This window comes from Loxodonta africana, chromosome 8 (assembly GCF_030014295.1).
Source record: "Loxodonta africana isolate mLoxAfr1 chromosome 8, mLoxAfr1.hap2, whole genome shotgun sequence".
NCBI lineage: Eukaryota > Metazoa > Chordata > Mammalia > Proboscidea > Elephantidae > Loxodonta > Loxodonta africana.
Genome location: NC_087349.1, coordinates 112,723,836 through 112,743,460, shown reverse-complemented (window position 1 = coordinate 112,743,460; position 19,625 = coordinate 112,723,836). Strand labels below are relative to the sequence as shown.

The window sequence follows — 19,625 nt, the reverse complement described above, 5'->3', positions numbered from 1 at the left end:
AGCAAGAAATCGGTGCCATTTGTCCTTCTATATCAATCAGCTTGCCAAGCCTTAAGTAAAAAGAATTGTTCAGAGAATAAAACAGGATTTTCACAATGGAGTGGCAGTGTTTCCCACTGGTGTGACTGTCTCTATGAATTGTCATTTCTGCTGAGTAGTCAAAATGTTCCATCTGTTAGAAGATCAGATGCCAAACATTTACTTCAGGCCATTAAGAATGGGCTGTATTTTTTTTTTTTTAATCTCCTCATTTTGGGAAGCTCCTTTACCTCAGTTTCCTCATCCACAAAATAAAAATAATCAAATGTTCCAAATTCCTGGGGAGGAGAAGATTGAGGAGCCCTTTTTGCTTGTTAGCTTGAAAGCTATGCAAATATAAATCATTGAGTACTGCACACGCTGCTGCACCGCTACTGTAGGTGCCTGGAGCTTTCACTGAAACCAACAGGAGCTCCAGGAATGGATGAGAAATATGCTGGGAGAAATGGGTTCAGGGTATTTTGGCGATGATTATCAAAGCACACTGTTGTAGCAGAGTAGCAACTGCTAAGTGTATCATTATCGACCACTGCATTTGGACTGGCTCTGAAAAAACTCTGCTATATCAGGTAGTCCGCCTCAAGTGGCATCAATCATGCAGAGCAAGGCTTCGTGTCTTACCGGCTTAATGGTATTGGAATTCAAAGGGCCAAATGCTGCCCTCTGAGTAAACGACAGGCTCTTCAGAGGCTGGAGGAGTAAGAGGAAGATGGAACTGGCTTTTACTTCACAAATAATCATCTAATAATGAAATAATTAAAATAGCATATAGGTGCTGACTCTCCAATGATCAATAAAAGCACATCTGGGCCCTATAGCTGAGACAATGAAGTCAAACTCCTTGGTTCTATCTTCTGGTTAGTCACTTGGCTTGTCATCTTCTGATGGCCATGGGATGTGTCCCTAACTGTAGCCAACTGTCCCTTAACTCATGCCAAAGAATGGGACCTTCATTCTGCACGTTTTCTTTTCTAAAGTAGGCGATGGTTTCATCTGTAAATCAAGACATTATTCTTTCTCCCAAAATATACTTTCTGTGAATACAACTTATTGAAAACATCCTGCTTAGCAGAAAATTTTTATGAGATATAATCATTTAAAATAAAGAGATATTATAATCAGAAGTCAACCCTTCAGTTTAATTGCAGAACACCGTTTAAGCTAAAGGAAATTGTGTATATGAGCTCTGGAGTGGAAATAAAGTTGCCAGTTTCTGAGATGCATATCACAGAAAATGAGTTACTTTTCTTCATTAGAAAAATATATCTGCAAGTAATAAGAATATTATGAGTAAATATTAAAAGAATACATAGGCATTGGGGCTGTGAGTAGCTCTGGAATACATTACAAAAAAAATTATATTTTAGATAATATCTAAATCATGACCAATTCAGAGAAAACCTACTCCTGGCCTTCTTAAATTATAATCTGTATTCATTTCCTACGGAAATAAAGAGGTATCAACCAACTTAGGACACATCGCCCGTAGAACTCGAACCGGATTAGGAAATCTTCATTATGATTCTGGGACATTGTATTCTAAGATTATCCTTTGCTTCCTTTTTGGAAAATAGCTTGAAAATGAACAAAATAATGCATATACAAGTGCAGTGTGAACTAAATTGTGAACTCTTCTATGGATCCAAGAAGGAAAGAAAAATGGGACATTCTGTGCTGAAGCCATACTCACTAAGAGATTACTAGATCAGTAAAGAAAGAACGCTGGCTACATGGATATGCCTGGAGGACCAGACCGGACAGAAAGAAGCTAGAGAAGGTAGCTTCTTCAGGCTACATGGCTAGGAAAACACAGCCCACATGCTTAGAGTAAGACAAATATGACAACTCCTTGTCTTACTGTTTAAACAAAAATTTTCTTTCTGCATTAGCAAAATTAAGATGTACCATTCAAAAGTAGCACCATTTAGTGAAAATATCACTAGGAGGAAAATAAAGGAGGGTAGAGGATAAGGACGCTGGAAGCGCCCACTCCTCTTTTTCAAAGAATTTGGAAGACAGCTACCTGACCAACCAACTGGAAGAGATCTGTATTTGTGCCCATTCCAAAGAAAGATGAACCAATCAAATGTGGAAATTATTGAACAATATTATTAATATCACACACAAGTATAATTTTGCTGAAGATAATTCAAAAATTGTTGCAGCAGTACATCGACAGGGAACTGCCAGAAATTCAAGCCAGATTCAGAAGAGGATGTGGAACAAGGGATATCATTGCTGATGTTAGATGGATCTTGGCTGAAAGCAGAGAATACCAGAAAGATGTTTACCAAAAAACCAAAACCAAACCCAGTGCCGTCGAGTAGATTCTGACTCATAGCGACGCTATAGGACAGAGTAGAACTGCCCCATAGAGTTTCCAAGGAGCTCCTGGCGGATTTGAACTGCTGACCCTTTGGTTAGCAGCCGTAGCACTTAATCACTACGCCACAAGGGGGAAGATGTTTACCTGTATTTTATTGACTATGCAAAGACATTCAACAGTGTGGCTCATAACAAATTATGAATAACATTGCAAACAATGGAAATTCCAGAACACTTAATTGTGCTCATTCTGAACCTGAACATAGACCAAGAGGCAGTGGTTCGAACAGAACAAGGGGATACTGTGTGGTTTAAAGTCAGGAAAGGTGTGCATCAGGGTTGTATCCTTTCACCACACTTAATCAATATCTATGGTGAGCAAATAATACAAGAAGCTGGACTATATGAAGAAGAATGTGGCATCAAGATTGGAGGAAGACTCACTAACAACCTGATATGAAGACGACACAACCTTGTTTATAGAAAGTGAAGAGAACTTGAAGCACTTCCTGATAAAGATTAAAGACTACAGCCTTTGGTATGAATTACACCTCAACATAAAGAAAATAAAAATCCTAACAACCTGTCAATAAGCAACTTCATGATAAACAAAATATTGAAGTTGTCAAGGATTTCATTTTACTTGGATCCACAATCAACGCCCATGAAGCAGTCAAGAAATCAAATGGCATATTGCATTGGGCAAATCTGCTGCAAAAGATCTCTTTAAAGTGTTGCAAAGCAAAGATGTCACTTTGAGGACTAAGATGGGCCTGACCCAAGCCATGGTATTTTCAATCACCTCATACGCATGCGAAAGCCGAACAATGAATAAGGAAGACCAAAGAATTGATGGCTTTGAATTATGGTGTTGGTGATGAATATTGAATATACCATGGACTGCCGGAACAACAAACAAATCTGTCTTGGACGAAGTACAGCCAGAATGCTTCTTAGAATCAAGGATGGGGAAACTTCATCTCACGTAGTATGGACATGTTATCAGGAGGGACCCAGTCTCTGGAGAAGGACATCATGCTTAGTAAAGCAGAGGGTCATCAAAAAAGAGGAAGACTCTTAATGAGATAGACTGACACAGTGGCTGCAACAACGGGCTCAAACTTAGCAACGATTGTGGGTATGGCACAGGATCGGGAAGTATTTTGTTCTGTTGTGCATAAGGTCGCTAAAAGTCTGAGCCAACTAGACGGCAAACTACCAACAATAACAGAGGACAGGGAATGCCTGGGCTGGGTAACCTGACAGTAAAATCCTCAGTGCAAAGATGACATGTGAGCAAAGATTTGGAACAAGTTAGGTATGCAGATCTATAGGGGGAGAACATTCTAGACAGAAAAAAAACAGTGAGTGCCAAGGCAGTGAGCAGGTCTGGAATGTTTGAGGAATAGCAAAGAATGGCAATGTGGCTAGAGAGCGGTAAACCCAGGCGAGAGTAGCTGGGCATGAGTCATAAGTGAGAGGAGTAAAGAAGTAGGGAAAATCATACAACATGGCAGGACTTTGGCTTTTACTCTGAGGAAGCTGGCAAGCCATTCAGCAAACAAATGACACAATCTGAGGTTGCTTTTTGTCAGGCTCCCTCTGACTGCTGCGAGGGACAAGGACAGAAGTAAGCCACCATTCAGGAGACTGCTGTGGTTCTGCTGATGAGTGGGGATGGCAGGTGGGACTAGTGTAGTTAGAGAGGAGGTAACCAGAGGAGGTCAGATGAAGGACACCTGTTGGAAGTGGCAGCAACAGGATAGATTGGATGGGAAGAGAAAGAAAGGCATCAAGGTTTTCGGCTTCGGCAGTTGCCAGCCATTCAATGAGAGGAAGAAGGCTGCAGTGGAGCAAGTTCGAAGGGGAAGCGCAGCAGTTCAGTTTTAGGAAATAGCAGACAAGAGGTGCCAATCTGGCCTCCAAGTAAAGGTGGCAAGGAAGCAGTAAGATCTAAAAAATCTTGCTTTCAAGGGAGATTTGAACCAGAGATGTAAAAGTTGGAGTCATCAATGGAGAGATGGCATTAAGAAATGGCATCAGGAGATGGATACCTCCACAGGACTGACTGGAGGGAGCAATACCCAGGGCCTCTTCTGGGCAACTTGGGATATTTGGAAGGAGACTACGAAGGGAGGCCAAGGCCATGGGAGAAAACCGGGCACACGCGGTGTCCTGAATATTTACCTTGCTTCTTAGTCTCAGGTTCAAAGGAAAAGTTTGTGGGTGCATTTGTAAACTTTAAACTGCTGGATAAATGCTGGTTTATTACTCCTGAGACCAGCCGTGCTTTGCTCCAGCCACATTGAGATGTTTCTTCACTACTCTTCTCAGAAAAAAAAAAAAATGATTCTCTTGCATCTTAGTCAAAATTATTCCCGACTCAGAATCTGAGGACGCTTTTAAGGTGCTCTGCCTTCTTCTTCTTCATCGCTCTCTGCTAGGCAATGCCTTCCAAAAATCCTTATAGGCATCTCTAAGCAAGGGAAAGGGAAGATGAAGAAAACTGCCATTGAGTTACCAGATACCACCTGTCTTAGTCATCTAGTGCTGCCATAACAGAAATACCACAAGTGGATGGCTTTAACAAAGAGAAATTTATTTTCTCACAGCAAAGTAGGCTAAAAGTCCAAATTCAAGGTATCAGCTCCAGGGGAAGGCTTTCTCTTTCTGTTGGCTCTGGAGGAAGGTCCTTGTCCTCAATCTTTCCCCAGTCGAGGAGCTTTTCAGACACAGGAACCCCAGGTCCAAAGGACATGCTCTGCTCCCAGTGCTGCTTTCTTGGTGGTATGAGGTCCCCAACTCTCTGCTTGCTTCTCTTTCCTTTATCTCTTAAGAGATAAAAGGTGGCATAGGCCACACCCCAGGGAAACTCCCTCCACACTGAAGCAGGGAGGTGACCTGAGTAAGGGTGGTGTAACAATCCCACCCTAATCCTCTTAACATCAAACTACAATCACAAAATGGAGGACAACCACTCAATACTGGGGATCATGGCCTAACCAAGTTGACACATATATTTGGGGGGACACAATTTAATCCATGACATCACCTTTGAAGAATGATATTTATGCCCTCATTTAATCCTTACAACAATTTTCACGAGGCAGAATTCATTTTTCCTGCTGTAGAAACGCGAATCTGATGTTCAAAGATGTTAAGTCTCTTGATCAAGTTAGTACAGTGACCCCAAGATTTGTAGGACTTTCCTATGGTTCATTTCCTTCCTCCCCTAAAGCTATCTCGTTTCCTTTGAAGACTGGACATAAAATATTTTGACCTATAAACACCAAAAAGAAAGAGTTGTTACAATGACACAGAAATAACTGGACAAAACTTCTCTGTACTTCAGAGACTGGAAAGCCAATTCACAAGCCTTAATCTTCCCTGGGCATGCTCACCCCACCCCTTTACCAAGACTAGTGCCACTTAGCTAGACAATTTGACCTTAGGGTAAATAAAACATTTAAATAGAATGGAAGGAAAATGCTTTATACTAATCGGAGAAAGGCAAAATTTTCTTCTGACATCCTAATCGGTCCTCGGAATAAGTTCAGTTCTTTGCTGGGAACAGGGTATAGACAAGATTATCAACGTTGGTGCAGGAAAGCATCAGATGGTGAGATTTTGTGACAAGGACAAGAGAGGAAGAGGGTGGATTCAAAGGGGCCAGAGAGAAGGAATTATCATGGTTTGAAAAGGTAATCTGAAAAGAGTGTGTGGGGCATAAAGAGCTGATCACAGTTTGTATCCTAGCCCAACCACTTAGTGACTGACTACTTCAGAATATCAAAGACTTTTTCAGGGTTTAGTATCTGCCAAGGTTCCACCTAAGTGCACTTAACATTCATTTACTGAGACTTCACACATTTCTATGAAGCAGGTATTATTATTATTATTCCCATTTTACAGGAAAGAAACCTGAAATATGGAGAGGCCAGGTAACTTGCCAAGTCACTAAACCCACATAATCGGCTCTAGAGTCTGTGCACTTACCCATCAGACTCTCAGCCTTTCATCAATCCCAGGCAACGAAAGTGGCTCTTTCTTAGCTTCAGCATCCTCTAGTAAAATTAGGATAGCAATGCCAGCCTCACTGCATTGTTCGTTGTTAGGTGCCATGTCATCAAGTTGGCTCTAATTCATCGAGACTGTGTGTCTAAGAGAACAAAACACTACCTGGTCCTGTGCCGTCCTCACAATCATTGCTATGTTTGAGGCCACTACTGCCGGCACTGTGTCAGTTCATCTTATTGAGAGTCCTCTTTTTCCCTGACCCTCTACTTTACCAACCATGATGTCCTTCAGGGATTGGTCTCTCCTGATAACACGTCCAATGTAAGTGAGATGAAGTCTCGCCATCCTTGGTTCTAAGGAGCATTCTGGCTGTACTTCTTCCAAGAAAGCTTTATTCTTTCTTTTGGCAGTCCATGGTGTATTCAATATCTTTGCCAACACCATGGTTCAAATGTGTCAATTCTTCTTCAGTCTTCCTTTTTCATTGTCCAGCTTTCACATGTAAATGAGGTGATTGAAAATACCATGGTTTGGGTCAGGTGCACCTTAATCATCAGAGTGACAGCTTTGCTTCTTAAGATTTTAAAGAGGTCTTTTGCAGTAGATTTGCCAAGTGTGATACTTCATTTGAGTTCTTGACTGACGCTTCCATGGGCGTTGATGGTTGTTATTTGTCCAATGCAATATGTCTTTTGATTTCTTGACTGCTGCTTCCATGAGCTGCACTGTTAGCCTGGAGACAATCCTCCCAGAGATGGGCTCAATAAGGAGTAATGCATATAATATTACTAGTAGACTTAGTTAATTTTCTCTTAGGGGAGACATCTTTTTAAGGGCCTGCCCCCACCCCCAGATGTGGAGAAGAAAAGCATTTCTACACACCTCTTTTTATATTCTTGTCTCTGCTCAAGATCCCAGCAAGCCTCTCTTCTTGCGTCCAGAAAGCGTTTCTCCAGCTCTAGCAACTGGGGCCTACTTATGGCTCCTTCCTCTGTGTTCCGTAAGGCTTTGCATCTGAATTTGTCACAACCCAAATTCAATTATTTAGTTGTCTGTCTACTTCACTAGACTGTGAGCCCCTAAGAGTCAAGACCATATTGTATGCTTCTTTGCGGCCATCGGTATCTCCAATAGTACCTGCAGAAGGAAAAAAAAAAAAAAAAAAGCCCAGTAGCATCAATAAATGCAAGCTTGCTGAATACACGAATGAGTACATGCCACTAGAAGTTTTTATGCCTCTGGGAATAACATTGCAACCCCCTTCCTATACAATAGCGTTTACTGGAGGATGACACAGAGCACTCTGCTTTTCCTTATTCTGTTCTGTTTAGGTCAGGTTAATATTTACTTTTCTTCTACTCACCCAAAACATTTTCTAAAGCTTTTCCTCAGAAAGCGTTTTATTACCGCTATCTTCTTTAAATCACTATATTTGAACCAGTTTGTTTTTCAACCTCTTCTAACCCAAAAATATTGATAAAAATTTACTGTTTTAAAGAACCTAGGTGAATTTTTCTTACAAATACTAAAGGGAATAAACTGAAAGAATTATGAAGCAGGAAGAATTTGGTTGTCAGCAGCAGCATGTCCTTGTATTAGAAATTTAAAGGCAGAGATCTGAATGGTCAGTAGTGCAGTTGAATTTATGTGGATTTCAAAAGCAGGAGCCACTGAGATTCCAGCGAACCTGTAAACCTGTTACTATCAAGTTGATTGAGACTTATAACGATGCTACAGGATAAAGTAGAACTGCCCCGTAGGGTTTCCAAGGAGCAGCTGGTGGATTCAAACTGTCAACCTTTTGGCTAGCAGCTGAATGCTTAACCACACGCAGCCCCTAAGGCAGCTTCTTCAGGGCTCACCTGGAATTTAGTACCCAGGCACTGCCCAGCATGGCAGGTCCCAGGTGCTGGTGAGTTCTCGCCACTCCGCAGGATCCCATTCCTTTACCACTGACAGGAATTGGTGCTTACAAAGAGTCAAACCCAAGGAATGAGACTCAGGGAAAAAGATAGGAAGTCTTGCCATTGGCCAGCAACCTTTCGTTTTCAAGAACAGCAGAAGCAGAAGCTAGAGATCCCGAAAACTGGGAAAAAGAAACTCAGTCTTCGTGGTAAAAGTTTCTTCCAGGACTTGGGACTTTCTCCTCCTGTTCATGTTCCTTTTCAGATAAAACACATGAGTTCTGTATCAGTTCAACACTGCAGAAGGATAATGAACTGATTTTTTCTACAAAAACCTTTTCCTGTTATTTTCAAATATGTTTGTCATTTCTCAACCACTGGGGGAGAAAATGCTAATTTCATGGCAGTTTAAGAGATTAAAACAAGTGAAGAGAAACACAAGTAACAACTACTACTTGCATAATTTCTCTCATTTAATTTCACCTAATCCTATCAACATCATTGTAAAGTAGATACGCTATGTAAATAGGAAACTGAAGCGCAGAGAGGTTAAGTAACTTGCTGGAACTCTCACAGCTAGTAAGAAACAGAACTGTGAACCACATCATATCATCACAATGATGCTTTTAGTCTATAAAATTCTCTCTCCATTCAAACCCCTTTGAGTCCCTGTTGGAGCAAAAGTGCTAACAGCTGACTCCCTACTCAGTAAAGTCAGCTCGGTTTACTGAGTAAGTAGTCTTTGATTAATTCTATTATATATAATTCTATTAGGAGGTCTTTATTCTTTTGATGATATAATCTCAAAAGAATATAAATCTGCACTTTAGCAATTATTGTCTGAATTAACTTACACTTTTTAAAATACTTGAACACTATGAAAATGGTAAATCATCTATATTTTTATATACTTAAAGGAACTGTCTTTAGACCTGCAGTGAAAAAAGAATTATCGCATATATTTCAATTTCCCCAGATGTGTTTTCCCTCTAATGTGTTTCTATTGTCTTGAATAGCTTCAACATTTTTTAGTGGGCTCTCTGGTCCTATGGCATCTATATGCAGATCTCAGGTTAACAACTTTGGTTCCTTCTTCCCCACCTGATGACGGAGTGTCTGGAACCTGACTCATCAAAGATCATTCACCGTCTCAATGGGACAGTAGAAGTTAGCAGGGTAAATAAGAAATAAAAGTCCTATTTGTCAGGTTTATGGCAAGAGCTTCCATATATTATCTACTTAATCCACACAAAAAAATCACAAGATAGTTTATATTATTACCCCCAATTTATAGATGGGGAAATCGAGGCTTAGAAAGGTTAAGGACATTGGTCAAGATGACACAGCCTAGTCTGGGGTCTTAAAAGCTAGCAAGCAGCCATCTAAGATGCATCAATTGGTCTCAATCCACCTGGAGCAAAGAAGAATGAAGAACACCATAGGTACAAGGAAAATATGAGCCCAAGAGACAGAAAGGGTCACATAAGGCAGAGACTCCATCAGCCTGAGACCAGAAGAAGTAGATGGTACGTACCTGGTTACCACCAATGACTGCCCTGACAGGGAACACAACAGAGAATCCCCGATGGAGCAGGAGAAAAGTGGCATAGGATACAGATCTCAAATTCTAGAAAAAGACCAGACTTAAGGGTCTGACTGAGACTGGAGGGACCCCAGAGGTTGTGGCTCCTGGACTCTACGTTAGCCCAAAGCTAAAACCATTCCTGAAGCCAACTCTTCAAAGATTAGGCTGGATTATAAAACATAAAATGATACTAGTGAGGAGTGTGTTTCTTAACTCAAGTAGACACATGAGACTTTGTGGGCAGCTCCTGCCTGGAGGTGAGATGAGAAGGCAGAAGGGGTCAGGAGCTGGTTGAATGGACACAGGAAATACAGGGTGGAGAAAAGAAGTGTGGCGTCACATTGCAGGGAGAGCAACTAGGGTCACACAACAATATGTGTATGTTTTTGTATGAGAAACTGTCTTGAATTGTAAACTTTCACTTAAAGCACAATAAAAAAAAAAAAAAAAAGATGACACTGCCTAAACTCCAGGCTCTTAGCCGCGTGCTGCACTGCCTCCTGTAGGGTATGCCTTGGCCAGATGACTATGTTTGAATCTTTGATTCCTGCTCACTTGGAGGCCAAGGTGCACCCTTAAAGAAACAAGATTTGGGGCTAAGGGTACCGTGTGCATCCCAGAACTACAGATGTCACGTGACCCCCGTAACACAACATTTTTAAGCCTCTCTTTGGGCCATTCACCTTATGTTTATTGCCTTGTTCAATCCTGACAAGGACTCTTCAGGATTAGGTAACATTTACCGTATTCCATTTTACAGATAAGGAAGATGAAGCTCAGAGAGGTTCGAACACTTGACCAAGGTCACACAGTTAAGGGGAGAACTAGGAATTAAACCTGTGAACCTTGTACTAGTCTCGCCTCCTCTGGGCTTTAAGCAGTGAACTAACTGGCTCAGGCTCATTACAGGAGAATTTCTTTCGAGACAAATTGCATATTAGGGGTTGCATATGTGATCCAGGAAGAATTTGGCTAGATGCTATTTGTGATTCTTCATGGGTAAAAGAGACTTGCTCCTAGGGACAGAACAAGGCAAGGAGCACCTGGGTTCGCCAGCAGCAGCGTCCTCAGCCAGGCCAGAGCCCTCCCTGGCAGCCACCATTCCCAGACAAACTCAGTGCCTTGGGCTCCCTGTACTTGCCCAAGTAGCATTTCCTGCCTCTTACCTTTTCTCTAGTCCCTGGATAGCACAAAAGTTTAAGTGCATGACTACTAGCCAAAAAGTTGTCAGGCTGAACCCATCCAGAGGAGCCTTGGAAAACAGGACGGGTGAAATTCTCCCTAAAACATCACAGCCTTGAAAGCTTTATGGAAGCCCAATCTGCACATCCTGTCCATCTTCCAGGCGCTACTTGAAGCCTTTCCCCACAGGGCCTTTCCTCCCTCTCCCCTTCAGAAATCATTCTGCTCTCCTCTGAGCTACCCAGAGCTCCTTGTGCACCATCCTGAAGCTCTTCTGAAAGTCTTCAAGGGCAGGGGCCCCATCTCAAGGGTATTATTCCTCCACAACTCCCTTCCGGTATGCCTGGTTGGCGCCCAGGGTAAATGTGTTGCGTTCATGATTCTCCCTCACCTGGTCAAAGGAAACACATTTGCCCAGATCATGGATCCTACAAGGGTGGGGCCTGGCTAATCAGAATAAGGCCTTCCTTTTGAAGTGAGAAGAGGTGCCCTTTTAGGAGAAGGCATTCCTGTTTTAACCAAGGAGACAGCACTGTGTGTCAGGGCTCAGCCGGGGAGATGTCAGAGGTGCAGAGAGGCCCGCAGGGTTTCCTCTGCGCCACCTCCTCCCCAGGCGCCCATTAACACCTGCGTGTGGAGGCAGGCCAAGATGGAAAGCAGGATCCTAACTTCTGCCGTGATCAGGTGGGAGGGAAGAGAGACAAGAAGTATTCCATTGGTTGTCTGGAAAAGTGAATTGCACCTTCCTCTCACTTGCGGAGGAGCAACTTTTTCCACCCTCTTCAGGTCCGCAGTCCTATCTTGGGATTGGAGCGGGGACCTGGGCGCAACGTGGCTCCAATTCGAGGGAAGTGGAGCGGGGCGGATAGTTAACGCTGCCTGAAACTGGAGAAAGTTCTCTAAGGTGTCCCAAGCTCCACAAGTCCCCGGAGCTGGACGACTCTGCGGGTGACCAGACAAGTGGCTCAAGGCGCAGGGTGGCAGGGCTCAGTAGCGCGCCCCCCTCCCCGGCGGCCCGCACGTGCCCGCGCCCAGCCCCCTCCTCGCACGCGCCCGCTCGGGTCCCTGAGGGTTGAATGCGGGGCTTAGAACGAGCGGAGCAGAGGCTCCGCTGCCCGGTGCCACGGCGCACCTCGCCGGCCACCTGCATCCCACGGGCCAGCCGCCGCGCCGCGATGCTGCACTGGAATGAGGAAGTGCACTGGCGAGGGGAGGGCCCGGGCGCCGCCGCCGGGGCCGGGATCGTGCTGCGCGCGGGGGCGGTGGCGGCGCGCGGAGCGGGCCCGGCGCGGGCAAGCGGGCTGCAGCCGGCGGCGGCGCGAGCAGGTACGGTCCGCGCGCCTCCGCCGCCGCCCCTGCTTCCCAGGGAGGGAGGGACGTTCGCCTGCAGATCGCAGCGCGGCGGGAAAGTTTCGCCGGCTCGGTTGGTGCCCGCCGCTGCCCCGGAGTCTGTGGAGTTGCCGTCGGACCCCGCGCCTTGCGAGCTGGCACGAGGCGGCGGTGGCGGCGGGAGTGGCAGGTCTGTTTGCTGCCCCGCGCCACCCGCGCGCCAGCCGCCGGGCGCAGGAGCGCGTGCGGCGGCAGCGGTGGTCGGAGACCTTGCCGGCGGGGCGGGCGGGCTGCGGGACAGTCACACAGGGAGGAGGAAGTGTGCGCCTCCTGAAGTTTGCCGCGAGGGGAGCCGGGGCGTGCACGCCCGACCGGCCCCGCGGGACGCTCACCGCGTAGGCAGGTGGCGGTCAGGCGACCCTTGGGCGGGGGCGGGTCCTCTGCCCCGGTCCACGGCGATACGGGGGTCCTGCACAGCGCACGCTGCCCAGGTGCGGAGCCCCGCGGCCACTGCCGCGCGGTCGGGACCACCCTGGTCGAGTGCGCGAAAGTCCAGTTCGTAGCCGGCGGGGGGCGGGGGAGTGTGCAGGAGAAATGGGGAACAATGCGAGTGAGCAACTTCAGGAAGTCATTGTGAAAGAAAGCTGGGACAAGCACCAGGGCGAAGGGAGCAGGGCATTCTAACAAGTGCCCGCGCTGTCTGCGTTGCCCGCGCTGCCCGCGCCCAGGGGCGGCTAGCGCGCTTCGGCGACAGTGGCGTCGGCCCCTCAGTCCCCGCGGAGCGGACCCGAGCCCGGACGGGACGCCCGGCCGCGGCGAGGCGGGCGAGGAGGACGAGCCCGGCAGGGCAGAGGGACCCCCGGCTCCAAAGTTCCTCTGAACACCCGAGGATCAATTTTGACCTCCAAAATCCGACGCAAAAATCCACGTGAGTTTTTCCAAATTGAATTTCAGAAGGAAAACTTGGGTAGTTGGTGGATTAAAAAGAGAGAAGGAAAGAAAGAAAAGACTAGCCGGTAGGATTTTGACACCCAGGTTTCTCTAAGGTCCGCCCTATCTTTTCTGAGGACAGTGAGAGCGCTCACTTGGTCTGATCCTGCACCGCTTTGGACTGTGACATCAGGGGTGCGGGGCCAGGCTGGCGGTGGGAACACTTCTGAGCAGACCCCGCGGTTGCCTCGAAGAGGATGTTCTAGTTCCAAGTCATGTTTAAATATATATATACTTACATAGTGACATCAGAGAAGTCAAGAGCGTTTCTTATTTTTGAGGGTGAGAGCTTTTTGACTGTACAAGAATTGGATCGAGTCTTAACTTGCCTTCTACTAAATGAGAGTTATCCAGGTTTTGAAAAGTTAGAACATTTGCCATCTCACGAAAACCCTCCTAATAAGGACCCTTGTTAGTTGTGATTGTGTTTTAAAAATTTGTCAAGCGTCACTGATGATTTCTAAGGCATCTCATATGGGAGTGACTGTTTTTTCTTCTGTTTTGGGGGAGATAATGTTTCCATAGGGTATGATCAGGCAGGGCTTTCAAATGTAATTTCCATTCTCTTTTGGAGCTGGAGCCTCCAATTAAGAGTGAATTTCAATGTAGACGCTTTGCTGGGTTTTCCCACCCTGCTGCAGATAGTGTATTTCAACTCTGAGGTACCTTTTCATGGTCTAAGCCTTGTTTTAAACTTACAGCAACAAAATGTGGTGAAGAAATAATATCTCTTTGCTAGTCGAATTCACTTCTTTTAAAAGAGGAAAACTCGTAGGAGAAGAAAATATCTAATATGTCTAATATTTAAACTTTCACAAAAACTGAAATGAGTTTATGGATTCATTCACTTTGTTTAGGAACAGAGGGAGAGGGAAGCCTGCAGGAAAAGGTCCTCGGCCTCTTGAGTTATTTCTTTGTTTGAAGACAGTGCTAATGCTTGGATCAGTTGTACTCATCTTTTTTCATTTGGGATTTTAAAAAGTAACATTTAAATATGAAACTGAATGTTTATGTTAGAAAGTGTCAGACATGTTTCGGTGACAAATCAGATTGTTCTGGTGTGTGGTTTAAAATTTAAACAATACCACTGACAAATATTCCCAGTGACTTTAAAATTAAAAAAAAAAAAAAGCAAACCAGTTGCCATTGAGTTGATGCCGACTCATAACAGTGACTTTAAAAAGTCCCAGGGACAGAAAGATCCACCTGCTTGTATTGGCATTGTATAATACACAGAACATAATATTGGACACGAAATAATATTGGACGCAGTATTGCTTTTCAGATATAGCTAATGATGTCACATTTTAAAATCATATGTAATTCTGGTTTGATACAATGTCTCATTTCAAAATTTCAAGTGAATGTAGGTGAACATTCCTCTTTTCCATGGAAGACGGTGTGCCTCCAGGTCTTTTGCAGTCTGTGAGAGCTTATGACCAAACATTATATTGAGTTAAATGGTCATATTTCCTTCCCCTTTTTCTCCAGAATGATAGTTGAAGGCAGGAGTTTTAGAAACTCCCCCATGCATGTTTGTTTAACACAACAGTGTTTAAATGAAAGGGCTGCTGCCTTGAAAACAACACATACTTAAAAACTCAGGAGCATCTTGGCAACCATATCCCACCATCATGGTATCACCAGGCTGGGAAATAAGTGTGGATGTGCTATGTTGGACCTTTTTGGGAAGTTTATACACAGTCTTTTGAACAGAAGGCAAACTGTGGCTATCCTTGCAGCATATGACTTGTTGAACAATTAAGATCATGATGCCTTTTTTGGCTCAGAGGCCTAATACCCAGCCCTGCTGCCAGTCTCTGCATCTTCCCTACTTGACTAGTTGTTTAGAGTTTGAGATCGGAGGTTGGTTTGTTTGGGGAAAAATTTTTGTTGTTGTTGATTTGGATTTGTGTGCTTCACCATTGGTTAATGCAGTAGCACATTGTTAATATAAATGTTAAAGCTTTTGAAATTTGAGAGAATACAAAATATGGATATGGCATACATTTACATGCATATGTAAGTGTATATCTGTGGCTGTTTATGTATGGCTGCCTACTACATGCCATGATGTGAAACGCATCCTCCCCCTCATTATATATGTGTGTATGTATCTAATCTCAATATATATACATATATATTTCAAGAAAGCTGGGATGATATGTATTTCCAAATTATGTGTGCATTCATAGATGCAGGAAGTGAATAAGTAAATTATATGTGCACGTGAACACCAAGAGTATACACACAGGCTGGAGTAAGAAGGCATGGGGAGGGGTGGAAAAGGGTTTTAACAGCAAATAGATCTGACCTAAATAACAAAGCTTTTTTTTTTTTAATTTTTACTGAAACAAGATGGATTTTCCCGTTGATGATGGAGAATTGAGGCATAAATGATGTGTGTATTTTGGATGTCTGTCCAACATTGCACGTTCGTGTGATGGAACTGCAGTTAACTCATAATTTGTCAAGGATGGCACCACATAGTGACTTTTTTTTTTTTTTCCTTCTGGAATCTTTGTGATTGTTAAATGATTATAGTGTGAAAAAAGTACAGATTTTTGTTGCCTTATTCTGGAGGAGATTCCTGAGTGGCTGCAGCTCACAGAGAGCAAACCAGACACCCTTCTGGGTTCTCTGCTGCCTGGTGCTCGCCCATTTCTGAGAAATCTTTACGGGCTTTCTGACTCCTGATCCTAGTATAGACAGGTGCTGCACCTCCGGCCCCTGACTGTTCACATCACTCCCTGCCCGGAATCCATTCGTTCGTATTTGCAGAGACCTCTTTTCAGAGGTGTTTTTTTGGTTTTTTTCGTACCTGTACTGTATTATTTTATTTTATGGGGTTAAAAAAAAACCCAAGATGTAAAAGCAACAGGTGACCCCTCCTTTGAGGCTTATAAGAGAGACATTTATCAAGCAGTTTCACATGTCGAAACAGATCATTATTTTGCTCAAAAAAGGCACATGTAAATTTTTGATCTAGGTCTTAGAAATGTTGAGTTTCAGAATATCAGCATTTCACACACACACACACATTTACAATTCAGATGAGGCGTGAGATAGGAAAGGGTTTTGTCAGGGACTTAGGCCACCCCAAACCAGGCTATAGCAGCAGCAATGAAACAGTTTTTATTGGGGTGTTGACTAAATACTCAGACTGGTTTCTTCCTGGAGATCGACAGCTTTATCGTATTTCTTCGCAATTTAATGAATTACTTTACACCTCTGGTTCTCTTGTAACGAATGTTCCCTCTTTAGATTTTTGGTGCCGTTGCTTTAATAGCATTTGACTTTTTTTTTTTTTCATGTTTGCTGATATTCTAATGCTTATCTTTTTTTTTTTTTTTATCTTTAAGACATGAGGAGACATTAACAGCGCAGTGCTGTGTATTATCAGTGAAATAGAATGGCAAATGAAAGAAGCTCGGCAGAAAGTGTTTAATTGGAGAGGCGGGGGCTGTCCTGTTTGGGAGATTCTCCCTAGTGGTTACTCCTGAGAAGACCTGAAAGGAAAGGAACCTAGTGAGGCCTAAGCTGCAGGCAGCTGCCAGGCTGTTTCAGCTAACTTTTTCCCCCCTTGCTTTATAGTGATAAATAGTGGATGCCTAAGGTGTCTTCAGACAACCACCTGGTGATAAACTGTTAAAAATGGTAAAGACCCTAAGTCCCAGGTGTGGGGTGGGGTGTCTTCCTTGCTGTTGCAGGCCTGGTCTTATTTCCTTTCCCCTTGGCCATTTCTGACTTTGGGGAACTCAGCGATTCCTGTTGACTAAAAGAGCACACTCTCCTACCACAAGCCTGACAAATCAGACGTCCAAATAATTTCTGAACTCACTTTGGTTAGGGCAGGAAGCACAGGCTCCTTTTCTGTCTGTGTTTTCCTGCGAGAAAACTTATCTTCCCTCCTTTTTTGCATATTTGGCAAGTGGTTTGCCGGAGACCAGCCTGAAGGCAGCAGTGGAACTTTGGGGAGGAGGAAGCAGGAGGCCTGCAGCAGGGTCCCTTCCCAGATGGACTGAGTTAGAGGGGATTTCAGGGAACACTGGGTCCGGAGGCCCGGATCCTCAAAGTCTGGATTCGGGTGGGAAACGCAGCTCTCCTTCAGGCTCTGGGAGACACAGGAGGTCATTGGTAAGTGCCACACAGTGCTCCGCTGAGCTGGCATGGATCTCAACAGCCAGCGCTTTCTTCTCCTCTTCTCTGAGGGGCTTTTCAGGAGAGGCTCAGTGTCCCCTCCAGGCCAACTGCAGGGGCCCTGGGCAGGCTGTCTGGGGGTGATGGAGAGCATCATTAGGCTCCATTTTCACGCTGTGCTTTCAGGTTGTACCCGTGCCCCACCTCCTGATAGCTGTGGCGCAGGGCCATGGCTTAACGAATTGCTTAAAACGGGCCCCAATTAGTGGAAGAGGGCTTTTTTCATATTTTCTCATTCGAGTGTGCAATGATTCATTTTTCTTCAGCAATCAGCTCACTGCTAAAGGAAATCTGACTCTCTTCCCGCCATCCCCCCGCCCAAGTTCATTTTAATGGGTGTGCATTTGGTGAGGAGTTTCTGGGGGATAATGGCAGAGCATAGGGCCGAGGAAGGAGGAACCTAATGTTTCTGTCTGCGTGTCCCCCTCTTTCTCTCTTCCTTTCGTTTGTTCATTCATTCTGTCATTTGGGGAGCTTTTTCACAGATTAATGAAGCATCTAAGAACTGCATAAAGTGTTTTAAGATGGCCTGATATATGTATTAAAGCCGATTTTTTTATCCTTCATTTTTAACATCTCATATTAAAATCGAAACTTCACATCATTTTCTGTTAGTTGGGAACTGTTTAAAAGTGAACAGTATGGTTTGGATTGGAATATTGATTTATCAGTTTTTGATAAGTTTTTGTTGTTAAATCAGATTTCGCTGGCAAATTTGGAGCAAATGCAATCCGACCATAACACATAAGATACTGCTCCGGACCTAATGGGAAAAAATATTTGATGTAGAATCTTGAGGAGAAATGAAAATGAGGAATTGATCCTTCGCAAGCTTACTTCTCAGGCATGCTAAAAGTTCCACCAGTGCATTTAATGGAAACTAGACGCTGACCCCCAGGTGTGAGCCTCAGTTTAGTGTGAAAAAATGACCTTTTCCTCCTTTTTTTTGTGCTGTTAGAGCAGAAAATTTTAAGTGAAATGTAAAGAGATTCAAAGTATATACATATTGATAAAATCGAGGCTCCCACTGCATTAAGTTAAAATTACACAGTTAATTGTCTCAGGTTGTTAAAGATAAGGCAATGAATTGCCATTAAAAAAAAAATCTGGTTTGGAATTTTGTGTAATTTTCTGTTGTGTTTTCCCAATTGAGTGTGTGGTTGTATATGTTTATCTGAATTTAAAGAATTTCACTTTAAGAGCAGCCAAGACTAAAAGAAATAGGATTTCCTTTAAAATATATATACAACATTGAAAATAAATAATTTAAAATTATTTACAGGCTCAGAATATTCTGCCGGTAGCATATAAAATGAATTTTCTTGTATTTCACTCGTTTTACTCTCTGATGGATGTGAGCATTTTCTGCCAGATTAATAAAGACATACCAGATTTGGGCAACCATATAAATGAGGAAGTTCTAAGCTTCTGTGAGGTTCTACCCTGTGAAACTACCCCACCCCCCAGGGGTTTGCATAAGGACCATGTAGGCTGAAGGTTGATGATTGCAGAATTTTTTCCACACAATCCTGAGGGCTCTGGTTGGGACTGATAGGCACATTTCACACAGACTTTGTTATATGTTGCATGGTGTTTAGGTATGAACCTCTTCAAGATGTGTCCAGGTTTGCGTAAAAGGGCATCTGGTGCTGAGTTGTGCATAGATCATGGAATAAAATAGAAATCTAGAACTTTTCTGGCTAATTGGTCCAACTGAAAAGCTAATTCAGAATATCAAGTGATAATCTTTTCAGTAATTATTTGGTTTATTGCCCCTAGTAATTGGCACAATCATTCTTCCCTTTATCCTTCTTAAAAAAAAAAAAAAAATTTTTTTTATCCTTCTTAGACACTACTAAATTTGACTTCAGCTGAACCATTTGAAGGTGGGGTGGACAAAGTAAATTTCCAAAGTACTAAAGCTATTAAGAGACAGAGCTACAATTTAAGGAACCTAATTGTTCCATCCACATTCTATATACTGCAAGCATAGTTTAAAAATATGAACACAGAAAAAAAAAAAAAAAAAGAAACCAAACTCATTGCTGTGGAGT

General features: G+C 43.6%; 1 protein-coding gene and 1 long non-coding RNA gene across 32 annotated transcripts in view; one reads left to right on the top strand and one right to left on the bottom strand.

Moving 5' to 3' along the window:
• Positions 1–4,478: 4,478 nt before the first annotated feature.
• Positions 4,479–19,468, bottom strand: LOC135232266 (uncharacterized). Of its 2 annotated transcripts, none has more exons than XR_010322786.1 (3): positions 12,774–19,468; positions 6,361–7,518; positions 4,479–5,644 (listed from the first exon to the last, which is right to left on the bottom strand). It is a non-coding gene; the product is annotated as an uncharacterized LOC135232266 (long non-coding RNA). The 2 variants fall into 2 exon arrangements; XR_010322785.1 differs by lacking the exon at positions 12,774–19,468 and adding an exon at positions 8,244–12,071.
• IKZF1 (IKAROS family zinc finger 1) overlaps positions 11,788–19,625 on the top strand; it is a 108,919-nt gene continuing 101,081 nt past the window's right edge. For 21 of the 30 annotated variants that reach the window (XM_064290222.1, XM_064290217.1, XM_003407121.3 and 18 more), the window contains exon 1: positions 12,953–13,309. The gene's annotated coding sequence lies outside the window, so the exon portion shown is untranslated. Of the gene's footprint in view, positions 11,839–12,319; positions 12,379–12,952; positions 13,310–16,737; positions 17,509–19,625 lie in introns of those variants that run through there. The other 9 variants (XM_064290216.1, XM_064290220.1, XM_064290214.1 and 6 more) reach the window with 9 other exon arrangements.